Source organism: Aotus nancymaae, unplaced genomic scaffold, assembly GCF_030222135.1.
Source record: "Aotus nancymaae isolate 86718 unplaced genomic scaffold, 86718_ANA_hifiasm-v0.15.2.pri h1tg000044l, whole genome shotgun sequence".
NCBI classification, from domain to species: Eukaryota; Metazoa; Chordata; class Mammalia; order Primates; family Aotidae; genus Aotus; species Aotus nancymaae.
Window position 1 is genome coordinate 6,408,356 of NW_026988458.1, and position 17,771 is coordinate 6,426,126.

Here is a 17,771-nt window from a genome sequence, read left to right on the forward strand (position 1 = left end):
ATCAAGAAAAACTGGAAATTATATAATGGCTACTAAGAAGACACTGGTGTTTCTGTATGCTATACTCAGGCAGCTATTAATAATGCCATTTACAAAGACTTAATAATGTTGTTTTAATATTCCGAATCAAAGAAGAACATGGAAAAGTTGATGTGGTTCTCAGCTGTCTTCCAAATTGATTGCACAGATGAAACACCAAGTTATAATTCATGGAAATATGTGTAATTAGAAAGGCAGCACTGCTCCAGTGGTTGGCAGGCCATTAGGGTTTCCTCGCTGTGTGGGAATCCCCTGCCAAGTTAGTCTAGGAAAAACAATGTTAATATGGTGGAGCTGCATTCATTTGGTTTTGCTTCAAATGTTGGAGAAGGAGGCTGCTGCTCTCTACTTTGGCACTTCTGTCTCAGCCTTTCTTCTGCTCCTCTATCAGGGCCTCTATACACCTGACATGAGCTATGAGTCTTTGATTCACTCTGGCTTTTTCCATGACTTGTTAACTAAAGCACTGGCTTAAATGACTAGAATTTGTAGGCAGCAGGTTTGAGCTGAAAAGAAGAGGCCATTTAAACCCCCAAACATTTGAATGCTAATGTAACACCCAGATTGAACAGTGGGAGTGTAAAATATAATTTGGTGCTGTGCTCTATAGTTTGGAGTTCTTTAGAGAACTAACAGTATGTAGGTTTCATAGAGATTCATAACTAAGTATTTTAAGCACAAAGGAATGAGTTTGTGTGCTGTTTATTTGTGCTGATTTATTCCCACCTACTGAGTTGCAGCATCTTATTTTCAGGAAAACCTACTGACAGCAGCAGCAACAGGGGTGTAATCAACCTGCATGAACAATTCAACAAGCAAACTCCAACAAGGAAGCATTATGCAACCTAAGAAATGCTGCCACCGCCGCCACTGCACTCTTACAGAAGTGCCCACATTTCTAACAAACACAGTGCAGCTGTTTAGATGCAGCTCATTAGGTATGCACGTGTGTGTGTGTGCGTGTGTGTGCACGTGCATCGTGGTGCAATTGTCATAGAAGCCTTGAAAATACCATCTTTGTTTTGTTACATTTTACTGGGCTATAAGTCACATCATGATAACTTTGATCCAGTCAGGATGCATCTATTGTTTCAGCCCTTGAAGGCTTTATAGTCTAGCAAGGAATAGAAAATTAACATAAAATAACTTCAGACAAGATAACGTGAGGCAAATGCCATAAGATAAACATATAACTCAGAGCAGAGAAAAATTACTAAAAAAAAGAGTTAGAAGCTCAAGAATGCACAATTCTCATTCTTCGGTAAGACTGCCTTATGTATCTTATTAGCTGTGATGATATAATTTGCAGGTATCCAAGGCTTGTGGTGTCTCTCTATTACCCCTACACCAAGAAGAGTTGGCGGTTAAAGGGATGCAAAAATAGAGGCTACTTTCTTTATCTTTTAATAATGTAAATTCAAGTAGACTGCAGCTATTTGTATAATATTTACTGTTTTTACTAAAGTGATTAGATGTTTCAGTCAAAAAACTTATTTTATGATCATGGCTTCTAAAGGGGTCTGTTTTGAAGTAGTACAGATGTCACATTTTTATTTACTTCTTGCCACTTACACCTCTCCCAACTTAATCTAAGAGAAAAGAGAAATTAAACATATGTGTGCACAGTTGGGGGAATTTACAGGTGAGTTTTTCTGATGTTATAGTACCTTCCTGGATAAAGAGAGCTAGTCAGCGTTCTAAAGCCAGCCAAAACAGGAAAGCTGCCAAAACTCAAATACCGGCTGAAAACATTTGGCCATTCTCTGCAAATTAATTATTTTATTCATCCAGCCATTTTATATTCCTGATCACCTGGAATTTGGAAATATCCATCATTTAGTCTGTCGCAAAGGCTATTGGCTTCAGTATGCCTTTACCACCCAGGTCAAGTTGTTATATGTGGGGTACAACGTAACAAAACAAATTTATTATCACAATCCTCTTTCCTGGGACTCTGAAGAGACTATGTGGCCTGGGTTACTATTTTTCGCCACAGGCCCATGCATTTGGATTTAGATCAACTCTTTATCTAGTGTTTCTGGGCTCTCAGCCTACGAGGTTTCCTGGTGGAATGTTGTATTCTTTGTGGGAAGGCATGGTCTCCAATCTGCAGCTCTATTTTTTGCTCCCAAGAGCAGTAGTCTTTGATCCTATACATTCCTAAGTGGAGTTTAGTTCACTGGGTAGCCACCTATTTACTTCCATATATAGAAGGGTATTCATAGCAATGTCTAAACATTGGGCTGGAGTACAGTGGAGGAAGGAGAGCAAAAGAAAACTCATTTGGGGGATCTAATACAATATTACTCATACAGATTCTTAGTATATGATGCATATACTGTCAATGGTAGTTATCATCATCATCATTATTAATGGGAGCCCATTATATGTATCTTATTTCATCTTCACAATATTCCCATGAAATAAGCATTATCCATAGTTCATGAAAGAGAAAACTGAGGCTCAAAGACATAAACATCTTATTCAAGTCACCCATCTATTAACAGAAAGAATGGGGATTTGAAAATGCATCTTCCTAGAGACGAAACTTGTTTCCATGATACCACAGCTTTAAAAATAACTCTTAGGAGGACTTATTTATAAAATGACTGTTGGTATTGAGGATGGAAAGTAAATACATTTTCATGGCTCTGCATCTAACTCTAGGTTCTTTCCTTAATTCCATTGCAGTTTTCTTTTTTTTTTTTTTTGAAGAAAGGAAAAATATCCATAGATTTTTCTCTCTCCCCACAGTGCAACATCACAGATGGTCCCTAGTGATGACCTTTCCCAAAGTTACATTGTAGAATTCATTGGCTGATACCACCCCATGAGGTGCATAATTAAGTGTTGTGGTGGCAAGACCAGATTCATTATCGTAGACAGTCATGTGCCCCGTCAGGACGTCTTGGTCAGGGACAGACTGCATATATAATGGTGCTCCCGTAAGAAAGATTATAATGGATCTGACCTAAAAATTCTTATTGCTTGGTGACATAATACCTGTCATAATGCTATAGTGCAACACATTACTTTTTTATGTTTAGGTAACTTTGTATATACAAATACCACTGTTTTGCAGTTGCCTACAGTATTTACTACAGTAGCATACTGTACAGGCTTGCAACAGGCTATACCGTACAGCCCAGGTGTGTAGTAGGCTGTACCATCTAGGTTCATGTAAATAAACTGTATGATGTTTACACAATGACAGAATGTCCTGTTTCCCAGACCATATTCTCCTTCTTAAGCAATGCGTGAGTATCTCTTCTGTTCAATTGTCTTCCTCTTCCAGAAAATATATAAATTGTGTCCTAGCTACAACTTTTGCTATCACACAATATCTAAAGATATCTAAATAAATTAAACTTCACTAATGACCCTAGTGGCTTTTAATGCCATGATATTCCTACTAGTTATTTATGTCATTGGTTTATTTTCATTATGTAGATTAGGAACGAATAAAAATTACTTCCTTATTTTACACTAATACTAATAAATGCCTTTGATTTTTAGAGAGCTGTAACAGATATCAGATGTATTACTCTCTGACTATTTGTATAATTTTGTTTTTTAAAGATACATCTAGATTAAAAACTACTGTTGTAAGCTGTTGAAATCTTCCATATGGTCAAAATTCTGTCACTGCCTTTAGAAATTCAAACAGAAGAAAAATAACTAAGAATCAAGCCATTCTGAATACACAGGGGCCCTCACAATTGTTACAGTGTGAATTTACTCTCTTGATGGTGGTGATCCTGGAGTATATGAAGAATACATAGGTGGGCTTTGTTTAGGACGAGAAGAAGAAAGCAGTTCTGCAGTGTGCTGCTGCCGCTGCTGGATCTTCTCACCTCCCCCCAGCTTGCTGGGCTGAGACTAGACAGTTTAAGTTGGCACAAGGCATAAATGGTAATAATGGATTAATGCTACTGGCACTTTTTTATTGTGATAGAAGAACTTACTAATCTAAAGAAATGTCCAGTATATTTATAGGATTCGAGTGAAGATTCTTTTAATCCAAGTGTCCCTTGTTTTCCAGGGTGCCGATTTATTTAATATATTCTTTATATTAATCCATGAAATTAGCACAGTGTGTTTACCAACAATAATGCCCTCACCCCAAACCCCTTATCTATCTTTTTGTGAACTTCCTTAAAATCATTAACTTAAAAAAAAAAAATCGTTTCTTTATACCAAATGGGTGAGCTGTACACAAGCGTTTTTATATGTATCTTTATGGATGAAGAGTGAAAAATGAAGCATAGATTCAATGATTAGGACCTGTTGCATATATTATGTGTCTATGTGTATTTTGAAATAGATTTATGTTACTCCGCATGCTTATTTATCATAGCAATGAAAGCAGGTAAAATATCAGAGAAATCTACAAATCTCACTATTGAGATTCACAGATTCACCATCTTCTCTAGTCCTGCATAATACCTAAGAGAAACTGCTTGCACTTTCATGACACATATGCCCTAGATATGTGGGTCAATAACCATGTGATTCTTCTCATACAACTTCTGAGAAATGTCCAATATATTTACAGGATTTGAATGAAGATTCTTTTAATCCAAGGAAATGAGAAATATTCAGCAGCCATTGGAAGACTGCCCTAGTGCTTGTATATAGAGAAGGACATATGTACTGCCACCTCTAAGTCCAGGGCAGCATGACTGTTCTTAGTGAGACTAGACAGTTTGACTTTTAAGTAGCTAGTCCATTTTTTCAGGTTCTCATGTTGCATTTCCAGTAAATAAAAACCTACTGTGGACACTTGCTCACCATGTAGACATCAAGTCAAATGGAACTGAAATGAGTGCAAACCGTCTATGTGCATGTATAGGTAATAGATATCACGTGTATGTTGTTATGTATGTGTATGTATTCATGTTATAGAGTATAGCAACTATATGGTATATAGTATATAGAGGATGAATGTAGTATACAGTATATATTATACATAGCATATATAATAAGTGTTAAGATTCAGGTGAATGAAATCCAGATAAACTTCATGAAAAAGAATAAGCAAAGTTACTTCCCAGGGGGCTGAGAGAGTCAAAGATTCCTAGAAATGAAGATGATAATGTGAGAAGTTAATAACTTATGTGGACTAAGTCAGTTTACAATGGCAAGGCCCCAACAACAATTCTTAATTCCTATTTTTCTTTGCTTGTTCTTCATCATACAAATTCCTACAGTTCGAAATCCAGATAGCTCTATGGAGAATTCTGTAGGACAAAGGAAGCAGCAGAGAAATATTTTTAAGAATTTTTAAATTTTACTGTAGCATAAATTAATGTGTGGATTATCCAATAGCAAAAACATGGGATCAACCTAAATGCCCATCAGTGGCAGACTGGATAAAGAAAATGTGCTACATATACACCATGGAATCCTATGCAGTCATAAAAAAGAATGAGATCATGTCTTTTGCAGGAACATGGATCGAGCTGGAGGCCATCATCCTTAGCTAACTAACGCAGGAACAGAAAACTAAATACTGCATGTTTTCACTTATAAGTGGGAGAAAAGTGATGAGAACACATGGACACACAGAGGGGAATAGCACACAATGGCACCTACCTGAGAGTGGGGGGTGGGTGGGAGGGAGAGGAACAGAAAACAGTAGCTATTGGGTACTGGGCTTAATACTGGGTGACAAAATAATCTGTACAGCAAACTCCTGTGATACCAGTTTGCCTATATAACAAACCTGCACATGTACTCCTGAACCTAAAAGTTAAAAAATAATTAATCATGGATTCTCAAGTACATTTTCCTCAGTTATTACCTCAAAGTATAACGTTTTATTGAGAACGAACATATATATAAAGGCTACTGTTGAGAGTAAAAATTATATTTTTGCCATGTTAACTTGGAGTAAAATTTCCTTATAGTATAAAAAGATACCATTTCAATCATCTCTTTGTGAAGCTACGAGATGCTTTCCACACTTCTGTGCAAAGATTCCTTCCACAGCTTGTTTTCCGGAAAGCTAATCAGCATACTAGCTGCCTAAGAAAGACCACAGCAAAAACAACATTGCATAATGCTCTAATGCTCTAACAATCCTCATTCCTGTAATGTATACTGTCGGAACAGCTTTCCTGCTCACTCAACATCTTCTGCAGGCAAACTCTGGGAGATTGACATTCCCGTAGCACCCAGGTGGAGTGTAATGCTGAGCACTTTATCCCTGTTCTGAGCTGAAAACCAAGGGGCAATTTTCAGTGTTTATATGCCATTCTGTCTCTAAGTGGGTACAGAATCAAGCCAGGGATTTTGGCATATGCTGCCAGACAGAAGTATGTCGCTTTGTTCCTGAAGTATCACTAGCAACTATTTGAGACTGTGTTACTCATGTATTCAGTCATAATAAAAGGTGAATGGTGGTGATTCATTTGAAGATGATTGCCTGAGTTTATGCAGTCATATCAGGTGCCCCCAAGACATTAAAGAAGTGTGACTTTTTTTTAATTGAAAAGTACATTGAAAATCACTTCCATACGATGTAAAAATTGTTTCTGAGCTATCATAACCGAATACAACATTAATACTGAATGTCTTCTTAGAAAAGCAAGAATTAGGTTGGAACACTGGATTTATTAGAGAGTCATTTCAATTCCAGCCAATATATTAAATCGATGACCACAGAAGTACAGGGAAAGCATTAAATTAAAGTCTCAAATTTAGTTTACATTGCACTTAGACTTTTTTTTTTTTTTTAATGGAGCCATTCATGCCAGTCACCAAAAAAAAAAAAAAAAAAGAAAAAAAAAAAAAGGAAACCAATTGGGGAAGCAGATTTCTATGAAATTTTTGTATTACAGAGGATACAAATAGGTTGTTAGACAGGAGAATATTGATTAAGCCTGAATCCTACTGTGATATGCAAAATGTGGGAAATGCAGTCATGTATCTGCAATATTTTCAATAATTCTGGGACTGTAAATCACTTTACTTAGAGCAAAATAGCAATAATAATAATAATGTAATGATTCTTGATGGTAGTTCTGTATTTAGAAGCCTATTTTGCAGATATGCTCTTTCATTTTTCTTGGTACAGACAGATCTTTGATCTTCCCTGTAGCAAATTTAGTAGCAGACTTAGAGAAGAGATGTTGTAGAGATAGATTATGTTATTGATAGTCATCAGAAGTGACTTTTATTATATTGTCCAAGAGTTCTATAGATCTAGAATATGTAATATGTCTTACTACATTGCATAGAGGAGACAGTCAATAAATATTTTTGGTAGATTGAGTCAGTTCTTCTAGGTATATGTTCATCAAATTCCATCTAGTAAATAACTAACTGTATGTGGTCATGGCAGCTACACCCTCTGCGTTAATTTAATTCATTCAAGGCTATTTTTTAAATTAAAAATGCATCAAAGAACCGGGTGCAGTGGCTCACACCTATAATCCCAAAACTCTGGGAGGCTGAGATGGGTGGATTACCTGAGGTTAGGAGTTTGAGACTAGGCTGACCAACATGGTGGAACACTGACTCTACTAAAAATACAAAAAAATTAGCTGGGCATAGTGGCAGATACCGGTAATCCCAGCTACTTGGGAGGCTGAGGCAGAAGAATTGCTTGAACCCATGAAGTGGAGGTTGTGGTGAGCCGAGTTCGTGCCACTGCACCCCAGGCTGGATGACAGAGCAAGACTTGTCCCCACCCCCCCAAAAAAATCAATACCTAACATTTTAATAGCAACTTTACACGTTACATTTCCACATTTATTTTTTTTTCAGCAGCACTCTAAAGTGTCACAACAAAGAATAGCATCCCATTACAGAATTTAGAGCTAAAGGAGAAAGCAGAAAAGGAGATTTTTTTTTAATAGGCCAAATTTGTGTTTGGTTAGGAATTGGCACATTTTCTGTACATTGTCAGATGGTAAATGTTTTAGGTTTTGCAGACATTGTTTTGCTTGTTTCACATATTCTTCTTTATGTTTGTGTGTAAGTATATTTTTATAAAAATTTTTTAAAAATAAAAAATATTCCTAGATTATTGCTTTACAAAAACAGATGCATTCAGACACAGGGCTGTCGTTTGCCAACTTGATCAAATTCAGTGTGTAGCTGGTGGTCCAAAGAGTGAATGCTTTCTCCTCAAAGGCTGTTTGATTCATCCCCTAAAAAAGTTATTTAAATTGCCATTCTCTGCTGTGATGGACAAATACATCAAATATGGGCAACTTCTTAGTCTCAAGAAAGTCAAAATATCTTCCAAGAATTCTGTGGCCTTATCTTTCTCTCTTACTGTAGCTTGTTCAGCAGATGTCTTTTTGACCTGTTGGCCATGAACCTTTATCTTGCCCTCGAACTTGATATCTCAGCTCTGCCAGCCTCTGAAGAAGAGAGCATTTTCTCCATTTCAAACCAGGTCATATGGTTCAAAGAGGAAAGTCTCTTCTGCCATTTCCTCAAGGCTGGATTCTTTTTCTTTTTCTTTATTTTTCTTTAAGTTCTGGGATACAGGTGCAGAACGTGTAGGTTTGTTACGTAGGTATACATGTGCCATGGTGGTTTGCTGTACCCATCAACCTATCATCTAGGTTTTAAACCCCACATGCATTAGGTATTTGTCCTAATGCTCTCCCTCCCCTTGCCCCCAAACCCCTGACAGGCCCCAGTGTGGGATATTCCCCTCCCTGTGTCCATGTGTTCTCATTGTTCAACTCCCACTTAGGAGTGAGAACATGCAGTGTTTAGTGTTTAGTTTTCCATTTCTGTGTTAGTTTGCTGAGAATAATGATTTCCAGCTTCATCCATGTCCTTGCAAAGGACATGAACTCATTCTTTTTTTATGGCTGCATAGTATTCCATGGTGTATGTGTGCCACATTTTCTTTATCCAGTCTATCATTGATGGGCATTTGGGTTGATTCCAAGTATTTGGTATCGTAAGCAATGCTGCAGTAAACATATTTGTGCACGTGTCTTTATGGAATGATTTATAATCCTTTGGGTATATACCCAGTAATGGGATTGCTCAGTTATATGGTATTTCTGGTTCTAAATCCTTGAGGAATTGCCACACTGTCTTCCACAATGGTTGAACTAATTTACACTCCCACCAACAGTGTAAAAGTGTTCCTGTTTCACTTCATCCTCTCCAGCATCTGTTGTTTCCTGACTTTTTAATGATCACCATTCTAACTGGTGTGAGATGATATCTCAATGTGGTTTTGATTTGCATTTTTCTAATGACCGGTGATGATGAGCTTTCTTTCAGATGTCTGTTGGCTGCATAAATGTCTTCTTTTAAGAACTGTCTGTTCATATCCTTTGCCCACTTTTTGATGGGGTTGTTTTTTTTCTCGTAAATTTAAGTTCCTTGTAGGTTCTGGATATTAGACCTTTGTCAGATGGATAGATTGCAAAATTTTTCTCCCATTCTGTAGGTTGCCTGTTCACTCTAATGGTAGTTTCTTTTGCTGTGCAGAAGCTCTTTAGTTTAATTAGATCCCATTTAACAATTTTGGCTTTTGTTGCCATTGCTTTTGCTGTTTTAGTCATGAAGTCTTTGCCCGTGCCTTTGACCTGAATAGTATTGCCTGGGTTTTCTTTGGGTTTAGAAGCTGATGGAATTAAAGGAACTGGTGCCAAAAGCAAAGACTGTAGTAGAGGTCCACCACTGGACTCAAGGAAGCCTTTTATATTTCCATGTTGTCCGTAGAGTATGGGGTATGATGCAGTGCAGGTCCTAGAGAGGTGGACAGCAGCTCCTGAGTTCTGAAAACCCTCAGCCTCTGGAACTCCTGTGGGAAGTGCCACAATACTCAGAATTTCTTCCTGGAGACTTTTTGGGAATAACTCAAAGAATGTCACATAGTGATAGGGAAATAATGCATCTTACTCCTTTTAATGTTTTCAGATGAAAGTCTTAAAAGATTATTTTAGTTTGTTTCTTTATGTGTATTATCACTTTTTTATGACAAGCTGTGTCTTGGGCCTCTTTTTTAGCAAAAGACACATTGGTCTCAAGTCTCTCCCTTAAATATGCCATATCCTTTACTACCATGGGCAGTCTCTTGTATCATTGAAAGATCTTTCCTTTTTTCTTGTCAATGTTATGCTCTGCCTGCCATGTTTGATAGTTCTGGAGAATCTGAGGAAGAAGTGTGGCTATGCCCGGACCTCTGTCTTGATCAAAGTGTAAATTTTTGGATTTTTAATTTATGTCTATTTTTGAGGGAACCATAGCCACACAGGATGCATTCATAAGAATTTGCTTTTATATAGCATAAGATCCAGATACATATAAAAGGCAATACTTTCACCAAACTTTAAAATTGTCTGTACATACATGAGGGCAAGAGCTGTTCTCTACATCACATAACTTCATGTGGAATTTGAACACTTTGGTATCATGTTTCTAGTGTGAAGTCAGTTTATTCAAATAAGAGGAATTTTTTATTTGGTTTTGTGAGACAGCATAATATAATTTATTTGGCCCCAAGGACATAAACATTCCATCACAGATTAAGAAGAAAGATGAGAAGAGATGCTAAAATGTAAGTCCTGCTTCACCATGTTTCTGGCTGACATATTTGGTAAATATGAGAGGAACCATTTCTGTTGTCACTATCGGTAAAGTAGAAAACATAAGCGAGTTGCATTTTTGCACATCAAAAACATAACGATGAAGAAAAATAATAGAATTAAATGAAAATTATCAGTCTTTGCATCTTTGTATTAACACCAAGACTGAATAACTGGCAGTAAGCCCTAGGTGACAGAGAAATAGATCATAGAGAGGTAGAGAGAGACAGAGCATGCAAGCATAACCATCACCTCCATCCACCCCACTTGGTAGATGCATGGGCACACCAGCTGGTCACAGAAAGGGATAAATGTCTACTCAGTTGTCACTGCTCTTTCTTTAACACCAAAGTCTTTATAATCAAAGAAACACCCAGCTGAATGGGTTTTTCTTGGGATACTCAGCAATATGAAAAAAAAAAATCACAAAACCCAAATGGTTGAATTTACTCCTAATCCGGAACTTTATGGCCACTAATATCAGGTTAAACAAAAAGTGTATCCACTGCTTTTTTTGTCTATTGAACCCAATCACAGTTCTAGGGCTGCAGTATGTCAGTGAGTTGAACTAAGGCAGTTTACTTTCGTTTTTTTCTTTTTGAGAGAGATGGAGTCTTGCTCTGTCACCCAGCCTGGAATACAGTGGCACAATCTTGGCTCACTGCAACATCCACCTCCCTGGTTCAGGCAATTCTCTTGCCTCAGCTTCCCAATTAGCTGGGACCACAGGTGTGTGCCAACACGCCCAGCTAATTTTTGTATTTTTTAGTAGAGACAGGGTTCACTATATGTTGGCCAGGCTGGTCTCAAGCTCCTGACCTCAGGTGGTCTGCCCGCCTTGGCTTCCCAAAGTGTTGGGATTACAGGTGTGAGCCGTCACCCCAGCCCTACTTCACTTTTTGTACTCTTAGCAATTGTCCATCTTGGCAAGAATAAAAATATTTACACTTTTTTCTCATAATTCACAGCACATCATAGATATTCTTGTAATTGCTGGGCAATTAGAAATTTTAAAAAAGTAGGTTCAAATGTAGTCCGCAAACTAATGTGGCTATAAAATTGATCCTAAACACAACCATTTCTCTAAAGAGAGAAATATAGAGGAAGCAATTTGGAGGACTCATATTGAATCGTATTTCATACAAAAATAAATTTGATTATCATGAGGCTGAGAAAATATTTATTTAAAAAATTTTAAAATGTGAAATAGCAGTGAATTGTATTTATACTTATTTTCATACAGAAGTAGGACAAACACAAAATATTTATCAATAGATTATCTGTTAACTACCATCTCTGGTTGACTTCTTAAGAGTGAGTTATTGGAAGCTAGAATGAGAAGTATCAGTGAAATGAACCTCTGAGCTATATTCATTGTTAATAGACTTAGAAACAGACTTCCTAGAAAATACAGGTTTTGGCTGGGCATGGTGGTTCATGCCTGTAATCCCAGATCTTTGGGAGGCCAAGGTGGGTGGATCATTTGGGCTCAGGAGTTTGAGGCCAGCCTGGGCAACGTGGTGACACTCTGACTCTACAAAAAAAAAAAAAAAAAATTGATGGGCTTGGTGGTGCACCTCTGTAGTCCCAGCTACTCAGGAGGCTGAGGCGGGAGAATCTCTTGAGCTCGGAGGTCAGGCTGCAGTGAGCCGAGTTTATGCCAGTGTACTCCAGCCTGGCTACAGAGTGAGACTCTGTCTCGAAAACAAAGTGAAAGGAAGGAAGGAAGGAGGGAAGGAAGAAAAGAGAAAATATGAGTGTTGTGTCCTTTGTTTTTCATTTGAATCAAAATCTTGAAGCAGACAAACTGAGGAGAAAAATAGTTTCATATATGAACGATTATATTCTGGGTTTTATCAAGATATTTTACAACATTAAAAAGAATTAAGATAAAATTAGGATTATGTATTTTTCTTCTATATCTTTTTTTGTATTAGGTAAAACTTTAGCAATGTGTAGTTAACATTGTGAAGCAAGCATGAATTTCAAACTAGGAAAAATAAAAGTGAAGAATTAATAAAGAGCAAAATTTGAAACCTTGATGAAAACGAATCTTAGAAGGGAAAAGCAACTGATGCAGAAGTGTTTGGAAATTGGGAGTAAAAAAAATAGGTTTCAGCTTATTCTTTTAAAAAAATGAAACAAACCTCCTATTTTCATCTTTAATTTTCTGTGAATGTGTTCCTTGTAAGCAATATTATGTCTTTGCAAATTAATTTCCAACCATCTTTCTCCTGTGAAAAGATGAAACCTTTATTTTTTTATTTTATTTATTTATTTTTTGAGAGAGAGTCTCATTCTGTCACCTGGGCTAGAGTGCAGTGGCACGATCTCCGCTCACTGCAACCTCCGCCTCCCTGGTTCAAGTGATTCTCCTGCCTCAGCCTCCTGAATAGCTGGCATTATAGGTGCCTACCAGTGCCCCCTGTTTTTTTTTTTTTTTTTTGTATTTTTAGTAGAGATGGGGTTTCACTATGTTGGCCAGGCTGGTCTTGAACTCCTTACCTCGTGATTCACCTGCCATGGCCTCCCAAAGTGATGGGATTACAGACATGAACCACCACACTTGGCTGAATCCCTTATTTTAACTTAAATTATTTAGCTTAACATTTAACTTTGGACATATCTGTATCAATGTAAAAATCAAATATTTGCATGAAACCTTAAAGAATATTAATAAATATAACAATACATAAGAATATTTGGGCTCTTTGTACAGTTTCTCATGTTAAAATTAGATAAACAGGATGAAGTTATCTAATTAGAAAAGACTAGATAAAATTTGTAAGCTAGAGAACAAATTCACTCTGTGATTTATCCAACCTTCTTTTACCTGAGTTAGACCTTTTATTTTCTTCCTTCTCCACAAGTCTGTTTATGCATGGGAACTATAAGAGGTGATTAAAAAAATTTATTGGGCCCTGTTGCCCTCAGTCATAGGTTGCCTCAATCACTTCTTGTTTCAGTATGTAGTATGCCCGGGCCTGCAATGCTCTCTCCTGATGCATTTTTCTCATTTTAATTTTTTTCCATTTTAGCCTCCAACTTCAGTATGATAATCTTTTGTGGTTTCAAACCTGCTCTAAATGTCACTTGCTTTCATTCATTCAGCAAATAGTTATTGAATAAAATTGTGTGTGTATACTGTGTGTGTGTATAAATTGTGTGATAAGACTAATAAGTCACACAAAAATATTATAGGGACACAATTTAGACTGGGTAGTCAGTCTTTGTGCTTGCCAGGTCTTAAGTGTACAATACAAGCCAGGCCAAAATTCTGAAAATAGAACTCAGAGTTTTCAGAGTATAGACCACACCGACACATCTAGAAATGGGAATGCAGGGCAAAAGATATATAGAAAAGGAAGGAGCCACAAAAGCAACAAGGAATTCTGGTACTGGGTCCTCATAAATGTGTAACCCAGGAATCACATGCTCAGTTTATCTTCTTGGGGCCCGACCCAGTGACTGAATGTGATGAATGAATATGATAATTAACCAAGATCTGTCCCAAGGAATTCAGGATGTGGATGTGCATTCTAACTAGATGGCTTTTAAGATACCTTTGCAGTTTTGAAAACTTCTGATAAATACATGGAAAACTCCAAATTGTGTAATAATCATGATAGCTTCTGTTCAGGGTCTGCGCCGAGTGCTGCGCTCAGAGCTGCCATGTATGATCATGCCTTACACCTGGTACCCAGGCGAGGGGGACGGTGTGAGCTCATAACCATCCATGAGGTGACCATGTAACCTGGCGGGGCTGAGTGCTTCCTATGCAGCATCTGTGGTTCTTACAGCAACTCTGAAGTCACATTCGATTACTTCCATTTTACAGATGGAAATGAGAGGGTGGGGAAGTGCCCTGACCTACCCGGGTGGACGTGGCAGATAGGCCCAGGTTTGATTTAAGGTCTCTCTGGATCCAAAGCCTTTCTCCCACACTGTTCCAGGAGAGATACTGGCAGCCGTGTTCAGGAGGAGCATGGTAGTGTTGCTAGGGGCCCTCCAGCGAGGCACCGGTAGGAGAGGCTGCACACCTGGGCCACTCCCAATCAGGGTGGCACCACTTCCATTCTTGTGCCCAGAACACCCAAGACAAAGTGGCTGGAGCAATGAAGGATGTACCTCAGGCTCCTCATTTTCAGTGACAGGAACCATCAGACCTTCCAATTTTCTTGGTAGTAAAATAATTATAACTTTCATTTCTGGAATAGATATCAAGGATTGCGACTGCTCTGTGTAACATGCACCAAATCGTATGGAATGAAGTTAATACGTGTGAAAATGATCTAGGATCTCAGGGTTTCTCCCTTCTTCAAGGGAGAAATTAAAGAAGTTCAAGAAAACAAGAAACATGTTTTCTTTAATTTGGATTCTGAACGCAGAAAGGATATGAGCGACACATACTGCTTTTTGCTTTATGACAAGACCATGTGTTCGAAGGTAGATTTACTGCACTTTTAACCCGCTCCCCTTTCTCTCCCTCCCTCCACCTCTCTGGATTTAGGTCATCATCTGCATAGAATTCTACCGGGATGTCTCTATTTCTTAATTTGCTGAATGCTTTGTCTTAAGTTTGTAATCGTCTTAAACTCAAAGGCGTCGGGGAGAAACTCTCAATGATGTTTCCTATTTATCACTAGTGAGCCTGTGTGAATAAATAGAGCATACCAAAAGTTTCGTTCCAAAAAGTTTTAAAATATTCATGAATCTGCAGTAGGGATGTGTTTTGATGATCAGACATCGGAAATCACCAGATCTCCTCATCGCGCTGCAGTTCCCTCTCCTCCAGGAGAGAACAGAGAGGATTTTACATATTCTGCTTGACACTGCTAGGCAGTAAGATCATTATAATGAGAAGCAGAAATGCTAATGGGGGATCTCCCCAGCGTCCATCCCTCCCTGGGAATTAGGTGTTTGGATTCTGCCAGAAAAACAGTCAGTGTACATTCTGGGCAGATCCCAGAAGAGGGAAATCCCGTCAAAGGGGATTGATGAGGCTGCCTGCAATTTCCTGCAGCGTGGGGCCACACGGAGAGAGACAGCAAGCCAGATCTGCACCACGCCATGGAGAGAGCTGTAGTCTGCATATTGTTTCAGAAACATTAGAACTTGAAATAATTTAACCTGTTCTATTAAAAAATGTAGCCTCGCATTGAAAATCCATCTGTAGGTATTGAGTCTGCCTCCCAGCCCAGCTTACATATTGAAATGAGCAACAGTTGTGTTCTGGAAGGACTGTCACAGTGGACGGGCTGGACTGGGATGACTGGATTGTCCTTGGTGCTGGGTGCTGGTGGAAGATGATGTGGGGCCAGCTCGCTGTTGTTTTTGTACGGTATCCCCTAGGAACCGGTGTCATTTTCACATGTATTAACTTCATTTCATACAGTTCAGTGCATGATACACAGAGCACTCACAATCCTGTCCTTCATGTCTATTCCAGAAATGAGAGTGATGATGATTTTATTATGTGCGTGCGTGCGGGCTTGTTTATTGAGATCTGATGACAACCAGTTTTAAACTACTGTCTGTTTTGGAGTAAATAACTCAGTTCTCGAGTTCCAATATACCATTCATGTGATATCCACGATGCCCACAGAGAGCCCTGACATCCATATGGATACAAAGGGATTTAGCAATAATGCTTTTGTTAGCTCAGTCTTCAGTTCAAATGTAGTCGTACACAAATACAATGTGCAGGATCATACTGTCAGCATGGAAAAAAACACACATATGCAACCTTTGGTGTAAACAGATGTGTTTCAACCTGTGTTTATCCAGAAGGTAGGAGTAATCACTATCTTCAGCTCAGCTTGATCTTGCTCTAAAGTGATCTGTCATTGAAAGGACGTGGATTAGAACTACAATGCAGGCAGTTGGGTAAGGCTTGTGAAAATAACAAACTCTGTCTGGTTCCCCAGCTAAGTTCCTTTTACTTTATTTATTTGATTTGGGTAATTGGCTGCTTCAGTCGTTTAGGTGGTTAAATGCAGAACTTAAAAACTTAATTCTGCATATGTGACTGCACTCCATACAATACTCACTGATAATTATTCTGGGAACTATGCCTATTTTTTTTTTTTTGAGATGCAGCCTCACTCCGTCACCCAGGCTGGAGTGCATTAGAACGTTGTCGGCTCACTGCAACCTCCACCTCCCAGGTTGAAGCCTGCCTCAGCCTCCTGAGTAGCTGGACTACAGGAGCGTGCCACCGTGCCCAGCTAATTTTTGTATTTTTTAAGTAGAGACAGGGTTTCACCATATTGGCCAGGATGGTCTCACACTCCTCACTTCATGATCCGCACACCTCAGCCTCCCAAAGTGCTGGGATTAGTGGCAGAGGCATGAGCTACCACGCCCAGCCAACTATGCCTATTATAAAATTGAGCAGAGCACATTATTGTCTTGAAGGAGATTAAATAAGGCAGTTAAGTCATGTACATGTTTAGTGAGTGGCGAGTTCATAGGGTGGAGGCCACCAAAGTGCTATGGAATAAAGTATTATCTAGTTGTAGGTGGCTTCAGGAGAGGCTCCATGGAGGTGGTGATGAACAAGAGCAGCCAGAAAGCTGGGAGCATATTGGTGTGGTGACATAGTGAGTGGAGATGGGGAGGGCATTCTAAGCAAAGAGGAAAACATGAGCAAAGGGAACGGCGATTATTGAGGAGGAAGAGAGAAGCATGATTGACACTGTCTTCAGGAAAATCGGCCATGCTGTCATATTTGGAATGAATTTTGGCAAAGGGAGCCCAGGAGCACCCCATCAGACTACTGGTATTATTTGGCTTAAAGGCAATGAAGGGCTGAATGAGACCAAAGCTTGGGAATCAGTGTTGAGGAGAAAGGAAAAGAGTAGAATATGACTTTGAGGGTAGAATACGGACTCTCAAGCCTGGATCCCAACGTAGCATACCATCCTGAGCAATGGGATAGTCAGAGGACAGGAACAACTATTAATAGTTGGAAGTGAGAAGATCCATAGTTGATTGTAGTTGCTTACTTTGAGTTATGCTTGGACATCTACTATAGATATCTAAGTAGAAGTATGGATTTGGAGCTGAGAAAAAAGTCAGGAAAGTATAAATACATTTTGGGAATTTCTTTACAAAGTGACTATTGAAAGGGGAAATATGATTCTGTCACTGGAAAAAAAGGTA

The 17,771-nt window shown here is 38.6% G+C and overlaps 1 protein-coding gene across 1 annotated transcript in view; it reads left to right on the plus strand.

Annotated features, from left to right (window-relative positions):
- The window catches only part of NALF1 (NALCN channel auxiliary factor 1), a 675,567-nt gene that overhangs the window by 129,990 nt on the left and 527,806 nt on the right, over window positions 1–17,771 (plus strand). The gene's annotated exons all lie outside the window — the stretch shown is intronic.